The sequence below is a fragment of the Nomascus leucogenys genome, chromosome 8, assembly GCF_006542625.1.
Source record: "Nomascus leucogenys isolate Asia chromosome 8, Asia_NLE_v1, whole genome shotgun sequence".
Taxonomy (NCBI): Eukaryota; Metazoa; Chordata; class Mammalia; order Primates; family Hylobatidae; genus Nomascus; species Nomascus leucogenys.
Window position 1 is genome coordinate 75079171 of NC_044388.1, and position 19431 is coordinate 75098601.

The 19431-nt window shown below is 39.4% G+C and overlaps 3 non-coding genes across 3 annotated transcripts; all 3 read left to right on the plus strand.

Annotated features, from left to right (window-relative positions):
• Positions 1–3178: 3178 nt before the first annotated feature.
• Positions 3179–3251, plus strand: TRNAA-AGC. Its single transcript has one exon. It is a non-coding gene; the product is annotated as a tRNA-Ala (tRNA).
• A 9181-nt stretch (positions 3252–12432) lies between these two features.
• TRNAA-AGC lies at positions 12433–12505 on the plus strand. The gene has a single exon. It is a non-coding gene; the product is annotated as a tRNA-Ala (tRNA).
• A 3556-nt stretch (positions 12506–16061) lies between these two features.
• Positions 16062–16134, plus strand: TRNAA-AGC. The gene has a single exon. It is a non-coding gene; the product is annotated as a tRNA-Ala (tRNA).
• Positions 16135–19431: the final 3297 nt, after the last annotated feature.

Here is a 19431-nt window from a genome sequence, read left to right on the forward strand (position 1 = left end):
GCCTACACACATGCATGCGTGCACACAGTGCACACACAAATATGTGTACAAATACATGCATGCACACACACAAATAACATATGTGTGCATACATGCATGTACACACATACACATACGTGCACACACATAATGCATGTACACATATATACATGTAGGCACACATGAGCACAATGTATACATGTACACATGCATATATGTGCATACACATGCACACAAACGTACATGTGTATAACACATGCATACACACATGTATACATGTGTAAACAAATCCATGCAAACATGCATGTGCACATTTATGCATACATGAATACCTACACACAAACATGCAAACATTCTGTGTACACACATACATGGATACACATGCATACACACAGATGCATATGCACATGGGTGCACACACATACATATAGTTACACACACGTAGATGCATGTGCACACAAGTGTACATACATGTATACATACACACATGTATTCACATGTACATGCATGTATGTATGCATGTATGTATGCATGTATGTGCAGATACACGTGTACAAATATGATACACACACATACACGTACACATATGTATAGTGCACATGCACGCACGTGTACATACATTTAGGCATACACATGCATATGTAGATGCATGTGTACATACATGTGTACATGCATGTATACATGCACGTATACATCTACACATGCATGGACACATACATGTACACATGCATACTGTGTACATAATACATGTATACAGATACATGTGTGCATGCACGTGTATGCACATGCATGCATACACACATGCATTTGTAGATATATGTGTACGTGTGTACATACAACATACACGTATGCATCCACACATACACATATACACGTGAGGTGGCACGTTCAGCTTTCAAGAGGACAATCAGGGACTCTGTCACCTTGACAACTTTAGCCTCCCCTTCTTCTAGTCATCTTGCTGGAACACTTGTGCCCATGTTTTTCTAGCACTTTCATAAGAATACTTTTACCTATCAAGGCAACTGGGGGTTAGGAGAGCTTTTTGCACAAAAGGCTACTTGGCTTTGTTCAAAAACATGATACATGAGGATTGGGGTGGTGAATCCCTCACATGTTTCTTCATATGAAAAATGAGGACTGGGGGATTCTCTGGCTGGATCTCAGCACCTAGAGATGGATCTGGACAATAGGAACTGCTCAGTATTAGCTACTGCTTTGGTTGCCTTCTCCCTGTGGAAAGCTGGCCTCTCACTGAATTTGTATCATAGGCACTCATGAGGGTCTTGACTGTATCAATATCTGATGAGAGATTTTAGTGCAGTTCTGTTATCGTGGCTGATTTGCTCATTTGGTAGCTAGCATCCAGCTTCTTGTGAACATTAAAATAAAATAAAATAGATTATGGAGGAATAGAATACAGATACATAGTAAGGTATTATTTTCCAGACAAAACGGATTTGGATAAAATAATCTAATTAAGAATTTGTGTGTGATTCTTTTAAAATTCTTTTGAATCTTTTTTTTTTTTTTTGGCCTGTTTTTCAAGTCTCAGATTTTTGTCACCCTTTTCACACCAGGTCAGAGAGATAGCTAATGGTCAGAAGGAATCTTCCAGCAATGACCATAGCACTTTCTCCTGCCTGCAGATGCCTCTTTTTATTCAGCCTTTATGGGAAGTAGCAGCACCATCCAGTTCTCAGAGAGCAAGCTCTGGAGTAACTGAGCAAACCCCAGTAGCTAATCTGAGCTAACCCCAGTTACCCCAGTGGATTTACAGATTGGAGTTAGAACCCAGCAGGGTTCTCTTCCTGGAAAGAATAGGCTTCCCTCTAAGGTTTCAGATAGACTCTGGGTGAGGAAAGAGCCCTAAACAGCTTGAAAAATTGAATGCTCTTTGGGCAAAGCAGGAAGCCCTCCTGTGGAAGAGCATCATTTGAGCATAAATCAGGTTATCAGTACAAACAGAGTGTTCAGGAGGTCAAGATGGTTAAGCAGAGAGCCTGACCAGAATGTCCATGGTGGAGAGAAACAATCTTGTTGGGAAAAGGTTGACAATAATTGGGGACTTAGAATAAAGGCTAAAAATGATTCAAAGAAAATGCAAAAATAATCAGGCACAAATTGTTTACCATATTCTGTTGTGCAAATCTCACCTTACTATGTGTTTGTATTCTATTCCTCCACAATCTTTTATTTTAATGTTCAAAAAGACTTGTAGGTGCCAATTAAATGAACAAAACAGCCAGTGACAACAGAACTGCACTAAAAAAGTCCCTCATCTGCTCTTGAGAGCAGATTCCTTAAAGGTGAACAATATTCCACATACAAGGACTTTTTCAGCACCATGCATTAGAAATGGAAGTGAATGTTTATTATTTTTTGTATAAGTTGGTTGATATGGCTTTTCAGCTTCCCTCAGTATCATTATCCAAATTTTGTAGATGACACTAAAGCTCAGAGGAGTTAAATCATTTTCCTCAAATCACATAGCTTTAAATAGGAAAACCAGATATGAAAATCAGATTTTTTTCTAAATTAAAAAAACAAAAACACATGAGCTCTTGCTTTACCCTAGCACAGTCTCACCATCTGTTTTCTCCACACCAGGTCATTCCTGTAACATTCATTCACATAACAAACACAAATAAATGAGTGGATTCATTCATCAGACATTAATTCAGAATCCCTTTTGTGTCTACCACAAATCTGGACCATCTCACAACCTTTTGTGCCTTCCAGAAATCTGGACCATCTCACAACCCCCAGAGAGTCTCAGCTACAAGGAACAAGTGATAATGCCATCCCACTTTTATAAACACACACACACACACACAACACACACAACACACACACACACACAATCATTTAATCATTTTTAATTATTTAATTATTTTTTAAAAATCAGTGACACTTTAGCTGGGCAGGTCTAGGTAGGTCCTTCTTTGCTGGAATGTGCCTTTTTCTGTCCCGGAATACCCTAAATTTGACATTTTGGCAGCATGAGTTTTCCCTTTGTGACTTTCTCCTTCTTCCCTTTTTTCCTCCTTCCTTGCAGAGAATGAGTAGCCACTGCTCCTTGCCCTGGGCTGTCAATGAGAAGATCTGCTCTTAGTAGAGCCCTGCTTTCCTGCTGAAGGCCCTGAAATCACTTGTGTTCTAGGCCACCCACTAAGGATAAACAAAGCTTCCCTGATGTGGGGAATTAGCTCAAGTGGTAGAGCGCTTGCTTAGCATGCAAGAGGTAGTGGGATCAATGCCCACATTCTCCAAGCTTTATTATTTAGGTATCCAAACCTGAGTCAGTGTCTGAGAGCAAGATACTGCTTTGGTTCAAGACATAGGAGCAACAACAATACAGGACTGGTGATGGCTGCCTCCCGGCATTCAGTATAGTGTAGATCTACTGTGTAATTCATTTGCTGTTTCTTCAAGGAGCTGTGAAACCAAGGGACATATAAAACTGCTCTTTTCTCCCTGTTTCTGCCTGCAGCGTGGTCCTAAATGTGAGACAATTGTGAAAAGTGCAGGACAGAGCCACCTGAGTAAATATAGTCCTGGCTTTCTGGTGAGGGGACTGAAACCAGGATGTGTCAAGTAACTAGAATGTGCCTGGACAGATACTGTAGAAAGCAAACCCATACAGTTGTTGATGAGCTTGTGGACACACCTCCCAGCTGTGAATAAGTGGCTCTAATCCCAAACAACTCACCTAAAAAGAGCCTGAGAGCTGAACTGCGCAATGGCCCACTTTCCAGTCCTCACGGACCACTGGGTTGCACACACTTTGGAGATCTCTGAACAGCAGTGTCAAAGCTTTCAAACAGAGTTATCTTTGAAACAACAACAGATGGAAGGCTGGTTGGTACTTGGAACATGAATACAAGGCAATCGTGTGCCTAGAAAAACAAAAATAGCAATATTATCCTTAAGATTTCAACAAGACACAGTGTCTCACCACATATTCCAAAGAAGTCCAGGTTACAACCCCAAAATATTCAGTATGTGGAAAACAGGCAGATCTTAATTTACATGGCAAAGAGAATCCTCGAATAACAATACTGAGAGTACACAGATGTCAAAATCATCTGACACATACATTAAAGCAGATATTATAACAATGCTCCTAGAATCAGGGGATAACATTCGTGAAGTGATTGGAAAGTTGGAAAGTCTCACCAAATACTTCGAATATATAAACACCAATTTAAACTTAAGAATTAAAAAAATGTATTAACCAAAACTCTTAGGGGAAATAAAAAGCTTCATTGGATGATCTCCATAACAGAATGCAGAAGACTAAGGAAAAAGTCAATGAACTTGAAAACAGAACAAGAATACCTACATAATCTGAACTATAGAGAGAAAGGAGGATTTTATTGTCTCTGAACAGAGGCTCAGGGACAAATAAAAAATAACAAATCCAACATTCACATTATTGTAATCTGGAAAGAAGAGGACAAAGAAGTCTTTGTGGGATAAAACTTTGAAGAATTAATAGCTGAAAATGGTTCAAATTTGTCAAAAGATATAAACCAGATTTTTAAAGTTCAGTAGATGTCAATCAGGATAAACCCAAAGAAACTCATAGCAAGACATATCATAATCAAACTGCTGAAAACTAATAAAATACAAAACAATTTCGAAAGCAGCCAAAGGGAAATGAAAGAGAAACTACCATATGAATGATTGCAGATTTCACATCAGGAACCATAAGGGCCAGAAAAAATGTCATAACATTCAGTAAGTACCAAAAGAAAAAGACATGCCAACCCAGAATGCTATGTGGAGCAAAAATATCTTCCAGACATAAAGGCAAATAAATACATTCTCATTGGAAGGTAAGTCAATACATTCTCATTCTTAGGAAGAATGCTGGAAAAGAACTAGCAAAGATTTGAGATAAGAAAAGTGATCCCAGAAGGAAACTTAGAACATCATCAGTGAAGGAACAAAAGCAGAAATAGAAAATGTCTGGGTAGACATAATAGACTATTATTCTTCCCTTGAGTTCCTTAAGGTATGTTTGATGATTGAAAGCCAAAACTGTAACTTTATCAGAAGCAGTTATCATTGTATCTAGATGTACTACATACATAAGATAAAAGGGTAAGTGTAATGGGCCTAACTCTTGATGAAGTTTCTATATTCAATTTGAATGGTAAAATATTGATTCTAAGTATAATGTGAAAGGTTATATATGTATATGGTAAACCCTAGACCACCTACTAACAAGATTTAAATAAACCAAAACAAGATAGAAAGAGGAACATAGATGAATTAAAACAAAGGGAAAAAAGGCTAATAAATTATTAAATAATAGACCTATCTAAAAACTTATCTATAATGACATTACATGTAAATAATCTAAACGCATTAATTAAAAACTAGAGATCATCAGAATGTGTTAAAAATAAATATGCTAACTAAAGAAAGCCACCTGCAATACACTTATATATAAGAATAAAAGTTATATAGCAGATTGAAAGAAAAGAGTGGGAAAAGATACGGCATGCAAGCACTAATCAAAGACAGCTGTGGTGTACATATATAAAATCAGACAAAGTAGATTCGAAAGCAGAGAAACTTTTCAGGAATAATGAGGGCTGCTAAATAATTAAGATTGTTAATTTTCCAGGGGAATATTGTCCCAAGTGTATATGAGAACACAGAGCTTCAAAACTCATAAACAAAATTGGATATGGAAGGTAAAAACAGAAAAATCCAATTATAGTTGCCGACACTAACACTCCTGTCTCAGTAGTTGGTAGACTTGGTAGAAAACAAATCAGCAAACATATTGGAGAATTGAACCACACCATCCGGTAATGGACCTATTAACTTCATAACGCAAAATAAAAATTTAGGTAGAAGGCAAAGACAAAAATTAAAAGACAAGTAAGATCATGTTATAACCAGGAAATTAAGAGTAGTCCAGCATATAGAAGAGTGCTATTATTGAAAGAGTTTGAAAGGGTTATTTGGTTGTTTGGAGACGTTTTTTGAAGGAGTTATTTAGCTGGAAATGACAGAAAGACTGAAAATGGTGAATCTGGAGGTGGATCTTCCTTCGTCCATATTTATTTTGTCTTGTTTTGAGGTCTAGGGTGTCTACACTTCCTCTGAATTACCTACAGTGTCTGGCACAGAGCATCTCCCCAGTGAACATGTACTAAATGAGTGGAAAGTAATTGATAGATTCAAAAGAGTTGTGCAAGAATAATGTTCATTATTTGACAAATCTCTGAATGTGGTGTTTGAAGGAAGACAATGAGTCAAAGTTGACTTGAAAGGTAAGCCCAAGGCCAGACTCTTTTCTGTAATCCCAGCACTTTGAGAGGCCGAGATGGGCAGATCCCGTGACACCAGGGGTTTGAGACCAGCGTGGGCAACACAGTGAAACCCTGTCTCTACAAAAAATACACAAATTAGACGGGTATGGTGGTATACATCTGTAGTTCCAGCTACTCAGGAGGCTAAGGTGGGAGGATTGCTTGAATCCAGGAGACGGACGTTGCAGTGAACAGAGATAGCACCGGTGCCTGGACAACAAAGTGAGACCCTGTCATAAAATAAAATAAAATAAAATAAAATAAAATAAAATAGAAACCCAGGCTGGGAGGGGTAGCTCACACCTGCAATCACAGCACTTTGGGAGGCTGAGGTGGGCAGATCACCTGAGGTCAGGAGTTTGAGACCAGCCTGGCCAACATGGTGAAACCTCATCTCTACTAAAAATACAAAATTTAGCTGGGCATGGTTGCAAGCACCTGTAGTCCCAGCTACTCAGGAGGCTGAGACAGGAGAATTTCTTGAACCCAGGAGACAGAGGTTGCCATGAGCCAAGATCTCACCAGGGCACTTGCATCCTGGGCGACAGAGCGACACTCTGTCTAAAAAAAAAAACAAAACAAAACAACAACAACAAAAAAAGAAGTTAAGTCCAAAAAGTAAGTAAAGAGGAGGTTTGGAATTAGGTATTCGGTATATGAATGAACGGGCTAAAGTGCAAAAGAACGGGCAGAATAACTGAGCTGGTACAGAGGGAAAAAAAATCACATTTAAAATCTAAAACTATCTGCTTCTCAATTCGGGCTTTCCCACTTAGCAGCTTTGGCATCTTAGAAACAACACTTAACTTATCTGAGCCTCTATTACTTCTAAAAAGTGCATAAAGTGCACACTAAGACATAGCATTTTGGCAAAATTCAGTCAGACTACATCAAGTAAACTCCCTAAGTCTCCTAGTATAATTCATGGCACAAAAAATTGGGGAAAAAACAGGGAGGATATGATTATAAGTTCAGTTTGTGTTTTTTGTTGAGTGAATGTTTCCAGTCCTATAGATGCAAGTGTAGATACACAGTAAGAGTAGTATGAACGGGAGACACCTTGGAAGGCTATTTCTTCCTTCATTCATTCAGTTGGTCACTCAATGAACTGTCAGGAATTGAGCACCGCCCCTGTTTCTTACCAACAAAGGAGACTACGGAAAAGAAGAGTGACTAAGATCTCTGAAGAAGGGAAAAGCTAGATGACTGGGCCAAAAGAGGAAAAATAGCAGCAAGACAGGTACAATTGTTTCTGGTCCCTCAAGCCAGAAGGTCCTATCATTATGTGAATACTGGAAATGGGTGGACTCCACCTGTGCTGAGTGGGGAATTCTTCCAGTGCAGCATTGGCTGATAAGGAGTGATTTCGAAGTAGCATTGATTGTGTTCTTTAAAAGCTAGGAATTGATAAAGCAGCAGTGTGTGGGAAATGAGATTTGATAATCTGGATGTCACCTCTTAGGAACAGTTGCTTTCTTAGAGCAGCAGGCCGCCTGTCAATCTCATATTCTGAAGGTCCTGAGTTTGAACATCAGACAAGGTACAGCTTTTGCTGCTATTTCCATTAAGGGAAATGAAATAGGTGTGATAAATAATGGAACACAAATGCCGTGAGATAATGATTTCAAGACAGACCAAATATTAGCTTAAAATTTAAAAGTGAGCTTTCTTTCCTTCCTCTTTCTTTCTTTCTTTCTTCTTTCTTTCTTTCTTCTTTCTTTCTTTCTTTCTCTCTCTTTCTTCCTTCCTTCCTTCTTTTCTTCCTTCATTCCTTCCTTTCTTCCTTCCTTCCTTCCTTCCTTCTTTTCTTTTCTTTTCTTTTATTTCTCTCTCTCTTTCTTTCTTTGTCTTTTTCCTTCTTTTGGCTTCTCAGTGGTTTGAGTACAAGACGTGGTGAAGAGATATAAATTACACAAGAAACTTCAAGCTATGTCATATGTCTACCTCTCTAGCTGACAGGGGAAGCAGGGGAAATTTCACTTCCAATTGCCTGCTCCGAAGGTCATCCAAACATAATTATGGGGTGGGGTGGGTGAAGTCTTTTATTCTTTTAATCATCCAACAAATATTTCTCAAGCACATACCTTGTTAAGAGACTGTTTTGGGTACAGTAATTCACAGTGAATAAAACACAGATATTCTCACCTTTGTGATACTACGTCATAGTGGGAAGGAGTGGGGAGAAACAGACAGGAAGTAAAGAAGAAAAATAAACAAGAAGTCATGTGATGATATCTACTGGGAGGGACTCATTAGGCAGTAAAGGACTCGGCAGTGTGGAGATGACACATTCAGTTTTCAGGAGAATAATCAGGGAAGTTGTCACTTTGAAGCTATCATTTAGCTTCGCTGTCTTCCAATCTTCTTTCTTTACATGGGAAATAAGGATTGTGGGATATTTTTGGGTGGATCACAGCACCTAGAGATGGACCTGATCAATAAGAACTGCTCAGTAAGCATTAGCCACTGCTTCGGTTGCCTTCCCCCTGTGGAGTGCTGGCCTCTTGGATTGAGCTTGCATCATAGGTGTTCAGTAGGAGCTTGCTTAGTGGATTTACAGGTTGAGGTTAGAACCCACTGGAATTCTCTTCCTGGAAAGAACAGGCTTCTCTTTAAGGTTTCATACAGACCCTGGGTGAGGAAAGAACCCTAAATTACTTGAAAAATTGAATGCTCTTTGGGCAAACCAAGAAGCCCTCCTATGGAAGGGCATCATTTGGGCATATATCAGGGTCTCATTAAAAGATGAGTGCTCAGGAATTCAAGATGGTTAAGCAGAGAATCTGACCAGAATGTTCATGGTGCAAAGAAATAATCTTGTTGCGGGAAGGATTACAACAATTGGGGAATTAGAATACAGGCTAAATGAGATTCAAAAATAATACAACAAGAATCAGGCACACATCCATTACTACTACATTCTTTTGTACAAATCCATTTTGCCTAGAAAATCATACCTTACTATACATCCCTATTGTGTTTCTCCACCATCTATTTTACTTTTTAAACTTTATTTCATTTTTATCATCACAGAAGCTTGTTGCTACAAAATAAATGAGCAAATCAGCCAATGGCAACAAAACTGCACTGATATCTCTCCTTAGACCCTGAGAGCATTTTCCTTAAAGGTGAACAATGCTCCACATTCAAGGACTTTTTCAGCACTATGTGCTAGAAATTATACTGACTGTTTATTAATTTTTATGTAAGTTGGTCGATATAGTTTCTCAGCTTCCCCAAGTATTATTACCCCAGTGTTATAGATGACACTGAAGCTCAGAGCAGTTAAACCACTTTCCTCAGGTCACATAACTTTAAAGAGGGAAACCAGATATGGGAAGCAGATTTCTTTCTAAATGAAAAAATTGTGAGCTCTTGCTTTCACTTAGCACATAGTCTCATCATCTGTTTTCTTCACACCAGCTCACTCATGTAACATTCATTCATTTACCAAATACAGATAAATGAGTGGATTTATTCTTGCATTCATCAGATACAAATTCAAAACCTCTTCTGTGTCTGCTACACTGGGCTCAAGACTTGCCACTTGCCAGTGCCTTTGTCTCCTCTCCCTCAAATCTCTCCACCCAATGTCTTGACAAATACTATAGATCCTTCCTGCATAAACTCTCTAGAATCTTTTTCTTCTGTTATCCATGCTACAGTGTTTATGGAGGATGTTTTCTTCACCCATGAAGTGTGATGGGGGCTGAAGCTGCAGACTCATGCTGTTCACCTCAGGAGCTGACACAGTAAATGTGGATAAACCTCAATCCTTTAATATTTTTATGACTTCTTTCCCCGTTACCCCAGTGAATTTATAGATTGAGGTTAAAACCGCAACAGGATTATCTTCCTGGAAAGAATAGGCTTCCCTCTAAGGTTTCACATAGATACTGGATGAGGAAGGAGCCCTAAATTGCTTGAAAAATTGAATGCTCTTTGGGCAAAGCAGGAAGCCCTGCTATGGAAGAGCATCATTTGAACATAAATCAGGGTCTCAGTACAAACGGAGTGCTCAGGAGGTCAAGATGGTTAGTTAACCAGAGAGCCTGGCCAGAATATCTGTGGTGGAGAGAAACGATCTTGTTGGGAGAAGGATGACAATAATTGGGGACTTAGAATAAAGGCTAAAAATGATTCAAAGAGAATGCAAAAAGAATCGGGCACACATCCTTTACTATACTCTGTTGTGCAAATCTCACCTTACTATGTGTTTGTATTCTATTCCTCCACAATCTTTATTTTATTTTATTTTTATGTTCATAGAGACTTGTTGGTGCCAACTAAATGAGCCCAACAGCCAACGACAAGAGAACTGCACTAAAAAAAGTCCCTCATCAGCTCTTGAGAGCAGATTCCTTAAAGGTGAACAATATTCCACATACAAGGACTTTTCAGCACCATGCATTGGAAAAGGAAGTGAATGTTTATTATTTTTCATATAAAGTTGATTGATATGGCTTTTCAGCCTCCCTTAGTATCATTATCCAAATTTTGTAGATGACACTAAAGCTCAGAGGAGTTAAACCATTTTCCTCAAATCACATAGCTTTAAATAGGAAAACCAGATGTGAAAAGCAGATTTCTTTCTAAATTAAAAAAACAAAAACAAAAAAACTTGAGCTCTTGCTTTACCCTAGCACAAAGTCTCACCATCTGTTTTCTCCACACCAGGTCATTTGTGTAACATTCATTCACATAACAAATACAAATTAATGAGTGGATTCATTCATCAGCTATTAATTCAGAATCTCTTTTCTGTCTACCACACTAGTCTCAAGACTTCCCAGTGTCTTTGTCTCCTCCCCCTCAAATCTCTCCACCCAATGTCTTGACAAATACTGTAGATCCTTCCTGCACAATGTCTCCAGAATGTGTTTCTTCCTTTTCACTCACCTCTGTCGTCATCCATGCTACAGTGTTTATGGAGGATGTATTCTGCAGCATGAAGTGTGATGGGCACTGGTGCTGCAGAAAGACTCCTGCTGTCCACCTCAGGAGCTGACACAATAAATGTGGGTAAACCTCAATCCTTTAATATCTTTATGACTTCCTTCTCTTTCCCTTCAATTCCTGTTTTCTCATGTTCAAGCTCTGACATTCAAAACTAAACACCTTTCTCTAACATGTTGCTTTAATTATTTAAGCATTCTGCCTGGGATTTTTTCAACTACTCTTGGGAGTTTTCATAAAACTCTCCCAACATATCTCTAAGTGACCAGGCTTTTCAATCACTGCTTCCCTCCATGTGTATTTCACACACACACACACACACACAGACACACACAGTACTTAAATAGAAGAGGTTTATTTCTTCACACAGGAATTCCTACAAACAGCCCAGTTTTCTCCACCATATGTCCACTCCTTCTCTGCATAGCTCAATTTTGATTCTTACACTCTGATATTTTACATATTCTTACACTGATATGATCTTGTCTCTTATTCTTTATAGCTCTGCTCTGTAATTTTGTTGATGTTGTTCTGAGATATAGTTGAACATGTAACTTGTACATGACACACCTTAGCAAGGAGGCAACCCATATCTCAGATGTAAGTGAAAGAAGCACTCTCCAGGGGTTTCCTAGGGGAGTGGTCAGAACACTGGCCTGATTCCTGAAAGGGCCCAGTTATGAAAACAACAGGAGCTTTTTGCCTTCCAGAAATCTGTACCATCTCAAAATCCCCAGAGAGTCTCAGCTACAAGGAACAAGTGATAATACTATCCCACTTTTATAAACACACACACACAACACACAACACACACAAAACACACACAAAAAAACATTTAATCATTTTTAATTATTTAATCATTTTTTAAAAATCAGTGACACTTTAGATGGGCAGGTCTAGGCAGGGCCTCCTTTGCTAGGATGTGCCTTTTTCTGCCCCGCAATACCCTAAACTTGACATTTTGGCAGCATGAGTTTTGCCTTTTTGACTTTCTCCTTGTTCCCTTTCCTCCTCCTTCTTTGCGGAGAATGAGTAGCCACTGTGCTCTTGCCCTGGGCCATCAATAAGATCTGCTCTTAGTAGAGCCCTGCTTTCCCGCTGAAGGCCCTGAAATCACCTGTGTTCCAGGCCACTCACTAAGGATAAATAAAGCTCCCATGATGTGGGGGAATTAGCTCAAGTGGTAGAGTGCTTGCTTAGCATGCAAGAGGTAGTGGGATCGATGCCCACATTCTCCAAGCTTTATTATTTAGACCGTGGGTCTCCAAACACTCAGGTCTCCAAACCCAAGTCAGAGAGCAGGATGCTGCTTTGGTTCAAGACGTAGGAGCAGCAACACTACAGGGTTGGTGACGGTACCCTCCTGGCATTCAGTATAGCGTAGATCTACCATGTAATTAATTTTCTGCTTCTTCAAGGAGCTGTGAAACCAAGGGACATAAACAATTGCTCTTTTCTCCCTGTTTCTGCCAGCAGCTTGGTCCTAAATGTGAGACAATTGTGAAAAGTGCAGGGCAGAGCCACCTTGGTAAATATAGCCCCGGCTTTCTGGTGAGAGGACTGAAACTAGGATATGTCAAGTAACTAGAATGTGCCTGGACAGATACTGTAGAAAGCAAACACATAAAGTTGTTCATGAGCTTGTGGATGCATCTGCCAGTTGTGAATAAGTGGCTCTAATCCCAAACAACTTACCTAAAAAGAGCCTGAGAGCTGAACTGAACAATGGCCCGCTTTCAATTCCTCACTGACCACTGGTTGCACATACTCCAGAGATCTCTCAACAGCAGTGTCAAGGCTTTCAAATAGAGTCATCTGTGAAACAACAACACATGGAAGGCTGGTTGGTACTTGGAGCTTAAATACAAGGCAATTGTGTGCCTGCAAAAACAAAAATAGCAATATTATCCTTAAGATTTCAACAAGACACAGTGTCTCATCACATAATCCGAAGAAATCCAGATTACAAGCCCCAAAATATTGAGCATTATGAAAAAACAGGGAGATCTTAATTCACATGGCAAAGAGAATCCTCGAATAACAATATTGAGAGGACACATATGTCAAAATCATCTGACACATACATTAAAGCAGTTATTATAACAATGCTCCTAGAATTACGGGATAGCATTCGTGAAGTGAATGGAAAGTTGGAAAGTCTCACCAAATATTTGGAATATGTAAACACCAATTTAAACTTAAGAATTAAAAAAAGTATTAACCAAAACTATTAGGGGAAATAAAAAGCTTAATTGGATGATCTCAATAACAGTATGCAGAAGACTAAGGAAAAACTCAATGAACTTGAAAACAGAACAAGAATACCTACATAATCTGACCTATAGAAAGAAAGGAGGATTTTATTGTCCCTGAACAGAGGCTCAGGGACAAATAAAAAATAACAAATCTAACATTCACATTATTGTAATCTGGAAAGAAGAGGACAAAGAGGTCTTTGTGGGATAAAACTTTGAAGAATTAATGGCTGAAAATGTATCAAATTTGTCAAAAGATATAAACCAGATTTTTAAAGTTTAGTAAATGCCAAGCAAGATAAACCAAAAGAAACCCATTGCAAGACATAATCAAACTGCAGAAAACTAAGAAAATACAAAACAATTCTGAAAGCAGCCACAGGGAAATGAAAGACAAAATACCAAATGAGTGATTGTAGATTTCTCATCGGGAACCCAGGAGCCAGAAAAAAATGTCATAACATTCAGTAAGTACCAAAAGAAAAATACATTATCAACCCAGAATGGTATGTGGAGCAAAAGTATCTTCCAGACATAAAGGCAAATAAATACATTTTCATTGGAAGGTAAATACATTCTCAATCCTAGCAAGACTGCTGGAAAAGAATTAGCAAAGATTTGAGATAAGAAAAGTGATCCCAGAAGGAAACTTAGAACATCATCAATGAAGGAACAAAAGCAGAAATAGAAAATGTCTGGGTAGACATAACAAACTATTATTCTTCTCTTGAGTTCCTTAAGGTATGTTTGATGATTGAAAGCAAAAATTGTAACTTTATCTGATGCAGTTGTCATTGTATCTAGATGTACTACATACATAAGATAAAAGGGTAAGTGTAATGGGCCTAACTCTTGATGAAGTTTCTATATTCAACTTGAATGGTAAAATATTGATTCTAAGTATACTGTGAAAGGTTATATATGTATATAGTAATCCCTAGACCACTTACCAACAAGATTGAAATAAACCAAAACAAGATAGAAAGAGGAACATAGATGAATTGAAACAAAGGGAAAAAAGGTTAATAAATTATTAAATAGTAGATCTATCTAAAAACTTATCTATAATAACATTATATTTAAATTATCTAAATGCATTAAGTAAAAACTAGAGATCATCAGAATGTGTTAAAAATAAGTATGTTGCCACAATATGTTGTCACTCACAAAGTGAGACCCTGTCATAAAATAAAACAAAATAAAATAAAATAGTTAAACCCAGGTCGGGAGGGGTGGCTCACACCTGTAATCCCAGCATTTTGGAAGGCCAAGGTAGGCTGACCACGTGAGGTCAGGAGGTTGAGACCAGTCTGGCTAACATGGTGAAACCCCATCTCTACTAAAAATACAAAAATTAGCCAAGCGTGGTGGCAGGCACCTGTAGTCCCAGCTACTCTGGAGGCTGAGACAGGAGAATTACTAGAACCTGGGAGGCAGAGGTTGCAGTGAGCAAAGATCTTACCATTGCACTGCAGCCTGGGCAACAGAGTGACACTCTGTCGAAAAAAAAAAAAAATGTTAAGCCCAAAAAGTAAGTAAAGAGGAGGTTTGGAATTAGATATTTGTTGTATGAATGAATGGGCTAAAGTGCAAAAGAACGGGCAGAATAAAAGAGCTGGTACAGGGGTTAAAAAATCACATTTAAAATCTAAAAATATCTGCTTCTTAGTTCAGGCTTTCCCACTTAGCAGCTTTGGCACCTTAGGAAGAACACTTAACTTATCTGAGCCTCTATTACTTCTAAAAAGTGCATAAAGTGCACACTAAGACATAGCATTTTGGCAAAATTCAGTCAGACTACATCAAGTAAACTCCCTAAGTCTCCTAGTATAATTCATGGCACAAAAAATTGGGGAAAAAACAGGGAGGATATGATTATAAGTTCAGTTTGTGTTTTTTGTTGAGTGAATGTCTCCAGTCCTATAGATGCAAGTGTAGATACACAGTAAGAGTAGTATGAACGGGAGACACCTTGGAAGGCTATTTCTTCCTTCATTCATTCAGTTGGTCACTCAATGAACTGTCAGGAATTGAGCACCGCCCCTGTTTCTTACCAACAAAGGAGACTACGGAAAAGAAGAGTGACTAAGATCTCTGAAGATGGGAAAAGCTAGAGGACTGGGCCACAAGAGGAAAAAAAGCAGCAAGACAGGTACAATTGTTTCTGGTTCCACTTATATAAACACACACACACACACACACAAAATCATTTAATCATTTTTAAGTATTTAATCATGTTTTAAAAATCTGTGATGCTTTACCTGGGCAGGTCTAGGCAGGTCCTCCTTTGCTGGGACATGGATTTTTCTCTCCCGGAATACTCTAAACTTGACATTTTGGCAGCGTGAAGTTTTCCTGTTGTGACTTTCTCTTTGTTCTCTTTTCTCCTCCTCCTTTGCAGAGAATGAGTAGCCACTGCGCCTTGCCCTAGCCCATCAGTGAGAAGATCTGCTCTTAGAGCCCTGCTTTCCCGCTGAAGGCCCTGAAATCACCTGTGTTCCAGGCCACCCACTAACGATAAATAAAGCTCCCCCGATGTGGGGAATTAGCTCAAGTGGTAGAGCGCTTGCTTAGCATGCAAGAGGTAGTGGGATCGATGCCCACATTCTCCAAGCTTTATTATTTAGACATCGTGTCTCCAGACACTCAGGTCTCCAAACCCAAGTTTAGTGCCTGAGAACAGGATGCTGCTTTGGTTCAAGATGTAGGAGCAGCAATAATAGAGGGCTGGTGATGGCTCCCTCTTGGCATTCAGTATAGTGTAGATCTACCATGTAATTAATTTTCTGTTTCTTCGAGGAGCTGTGAAACCAAGGGACTTATACAACTGCTCTTTTCTCCCTGTTTCTACCTGCAGCTTTGTCCTAAATGTGAGACAATTATGAAAAGTGCAGGGCAGAGCCACTTGGGTAAATACAGCCCCGGCTTTCTGCTCAGGGGACAGAGTTTGAGGCACTGCAGGGGAACCAGCCAAAGTATGAGACCCATGTGTTGAGAGTGACAGAGTGCAAAGTTCAAAAAAATCAAAATATTTAAAGATTTATCATGGGTCTTGATGACATGATGGAACCGCTCTACTCTCTGGACTTACTATGTGTGGTAATAAATCTACTTTTTAAAAGCCGGTTGAGTGTTTTTAATGTTGTGGAGCTATTGCTAAGAGTTTCCTGAGTTTTTTTCTAGTAATGTAGAGATCTTTGTGCTAAATATTTCATAAAGAAGTTTGGTGGGTATTGTGTTCTAAATCCTAATCATTAGCATTAACTCAAACCAGCCATATAAAAGGTATGAAAAATGTCTGTCTGGCGTGCACTTGGTTCACTGAGCTTTTGCTTTCCTGTCAGCAAATTAGACATTCTCCTCACTTAGGAGGCCAACTTCTCAGCCACTGGCTCTAGCCTAGCCCTATGGTCTGTCAGTGGCTTTAGGTTTAATTGACACATGCCCAGCCCCAGCTCTCTCCTGCCTTAAGGATATAAGAGCCATTGTAAGCCTCAAAGTTATTATATGCAAGAACCCAGAAAACCACTTTTGTATATAGCAGTCCACTGTTTTTTCATTTAAACATATGGGTTGGAATAGCATAGGATCATACACCTGTGAGCCTACCTGTTTTACGTGTTAAACCTTTTTCCTGATTCTTGCAAGCATTTTTTCTCACTCAACCCTACACGCATGTGTGCAGACTTTTAAGGTAAAATTAGTTTTTGTAGACACTGAATGTGCTGCCCTCAAGGAATATTACAATGGAGTAGGGAAGACAGTTGAGCAAACAGCTGTTTACAATTCTGATAAAAGTCACAATTGAGATGAATACTCAGGACACTAAAAGTACAGAAAGGAACACTACTCTCGAGAATGAGTAGCCTGATAGGGTTTGCCAGTGTTTCTGTTATTCATACCGGTCCCTGACACCTGGTTTCCTTTTCAAGCAACAAAATCCTAAAATCTCCATCATCTGCTGCTTTCACGTTCCTCACCACTGAGGTCAAGGACCTGAGGCTGGCAAGAAATTGAACTAACGACGCTTCAAGAAGACCATGAATCTTTTCATTTTTTTCAGCTGGAAAGCTGAGAGCAGACAAATGGGAGGGAGGCCAAGTGCTATCAACCACATTTAGAAATTTTATTTAATCTGCACATCTTTATTTGGTAGAAAGTTTTACAAATAAAATTTAACACAAAACAATTTTTTTGAAAAACGATGTTGACTTAAGCAGAGCCAATGATGCAATGCATAATGTATCAGAAGATTCCTGATTCAACTGCTAGCTTGAAGTTGCCCCCTCCTTGTGTTCTGGAAAGATGGGGTGTTGTTTATCATCCACATATCAAAAAGTAAACAGAAAGCAATATTTCTGAAACCATTTCTTTCTGAGGAGATCTTCATAAAACTCGCATTATAACTCTTGTTGGATCATCACACACCTGAGAAAGATTCGGTGGAGGAAGGTGAAGAAGGCTGGAAAAGATTTACAAGGGAATAAAACAAGAACCTGGTACAAACTGACTAATAGTATCTTCTGCATCAACCCATTTCCAGTGAAAAGTCCCCCGTTTTAGAACTTTTGGCTCTTTTTTTTAATCTGCCTCCTGAGAATTAACAAAAATTTTGATTACTCTGGGCACACTACCTGATTAGCCCTGCTCCGCAAGGAGCAGTTATATATATATAATCACACACATTTTTCAGGGAATCCTGCCTAATTTCTTCCGAAGTTCAGCTGTCCCAGTTCACACCAAAACAAGTTACATGATTTCATAACGGATAGAGGACAGAAGCTTAAGGAGGGAGGGCCGAACGCACCGGGATCCCTAGTCAAGTGTAGGAAATCATGACGAGCGAGGCAAAGCAGGTCGTGGGCGACGAGACCTTCACTCAGGAACGGGGACGATGTGAATCGTGTTTCTATCGAGTGGCCGTGGGACCGGATTGGGATCAGCCAGGAGGAGGTAGCCGCACAAGGCTTAGCTGGGTCTTCCGCGCAGACATCTCCTGGACAGCGACCCAGCGCCGCGCAGGCGCTCACGGCCCGGCTCCAGGCCTGCGGGTGGCGAGTCCCTGCCGCTGCCCGGCGCTCGCCCTCGGGGAAGGACGGACACCTCGCGACGGCCGAGGACGCACCAGCGCAAGTGGTTCCTTGGAATCTCCCCATGTAATTCCACGAGATTAAATTTTTAAAGAGCCTCATACTCGTGACCTCAATGCCATCTAGCAACCATTCAGTGGCTGAATCCTCAGACAGGCACTCAGCATCGCCAGAGCCTAGGGGCATGCCATATGCCCCCACATAAAGATTTGTTGAATGAATGAAGGTGTCTAACTCCATTGTCTTGCCCTATTAAAGATGTATACTTTCTCTGCCTAGACCATTATGGTAATGCCCTGACCTTCCTCATGATCTTTGCACTCAGTTCTCAACTCTGTGCCCTATTGGAATGGTACTGAAATGCAAATTCAGTTACAGTCTCTCCTAAATTCATTTACCAGCAAACTTTGCTTACAGTGCTTAAACATTTTATCCTGACATTCAAAGCCCTTCATAAAAAGCTGGCCTCTCTTGCAGCTTTACTCCTGAAATTCAATCCTATGCACACTCTCAGAAAACAAAATCATTGTTAATTCACTTTCAAAACCTGTTGTTTTATTCTTCTGAGACTTTGCAAATACCTTTGAGCAAAGCACCTGGATAGCTCCTCATTTTTAAATGTAACTGCGGATACTACCTTGAGTGGAGATGGAAAGAAAAGGGAAGCTGAAAGTTAATGGATTGTAAAAATTCATGCTTTCTCATTCTTGTCTGATTTGATAATCAGTGCCTAGGAAGGAGTCAAAGAAGGTTTTCTTTATACATCTTCTAAACAACACAAAACCTAGCTCCCCATTAAAGCCTTAAAATTAGTTTCTG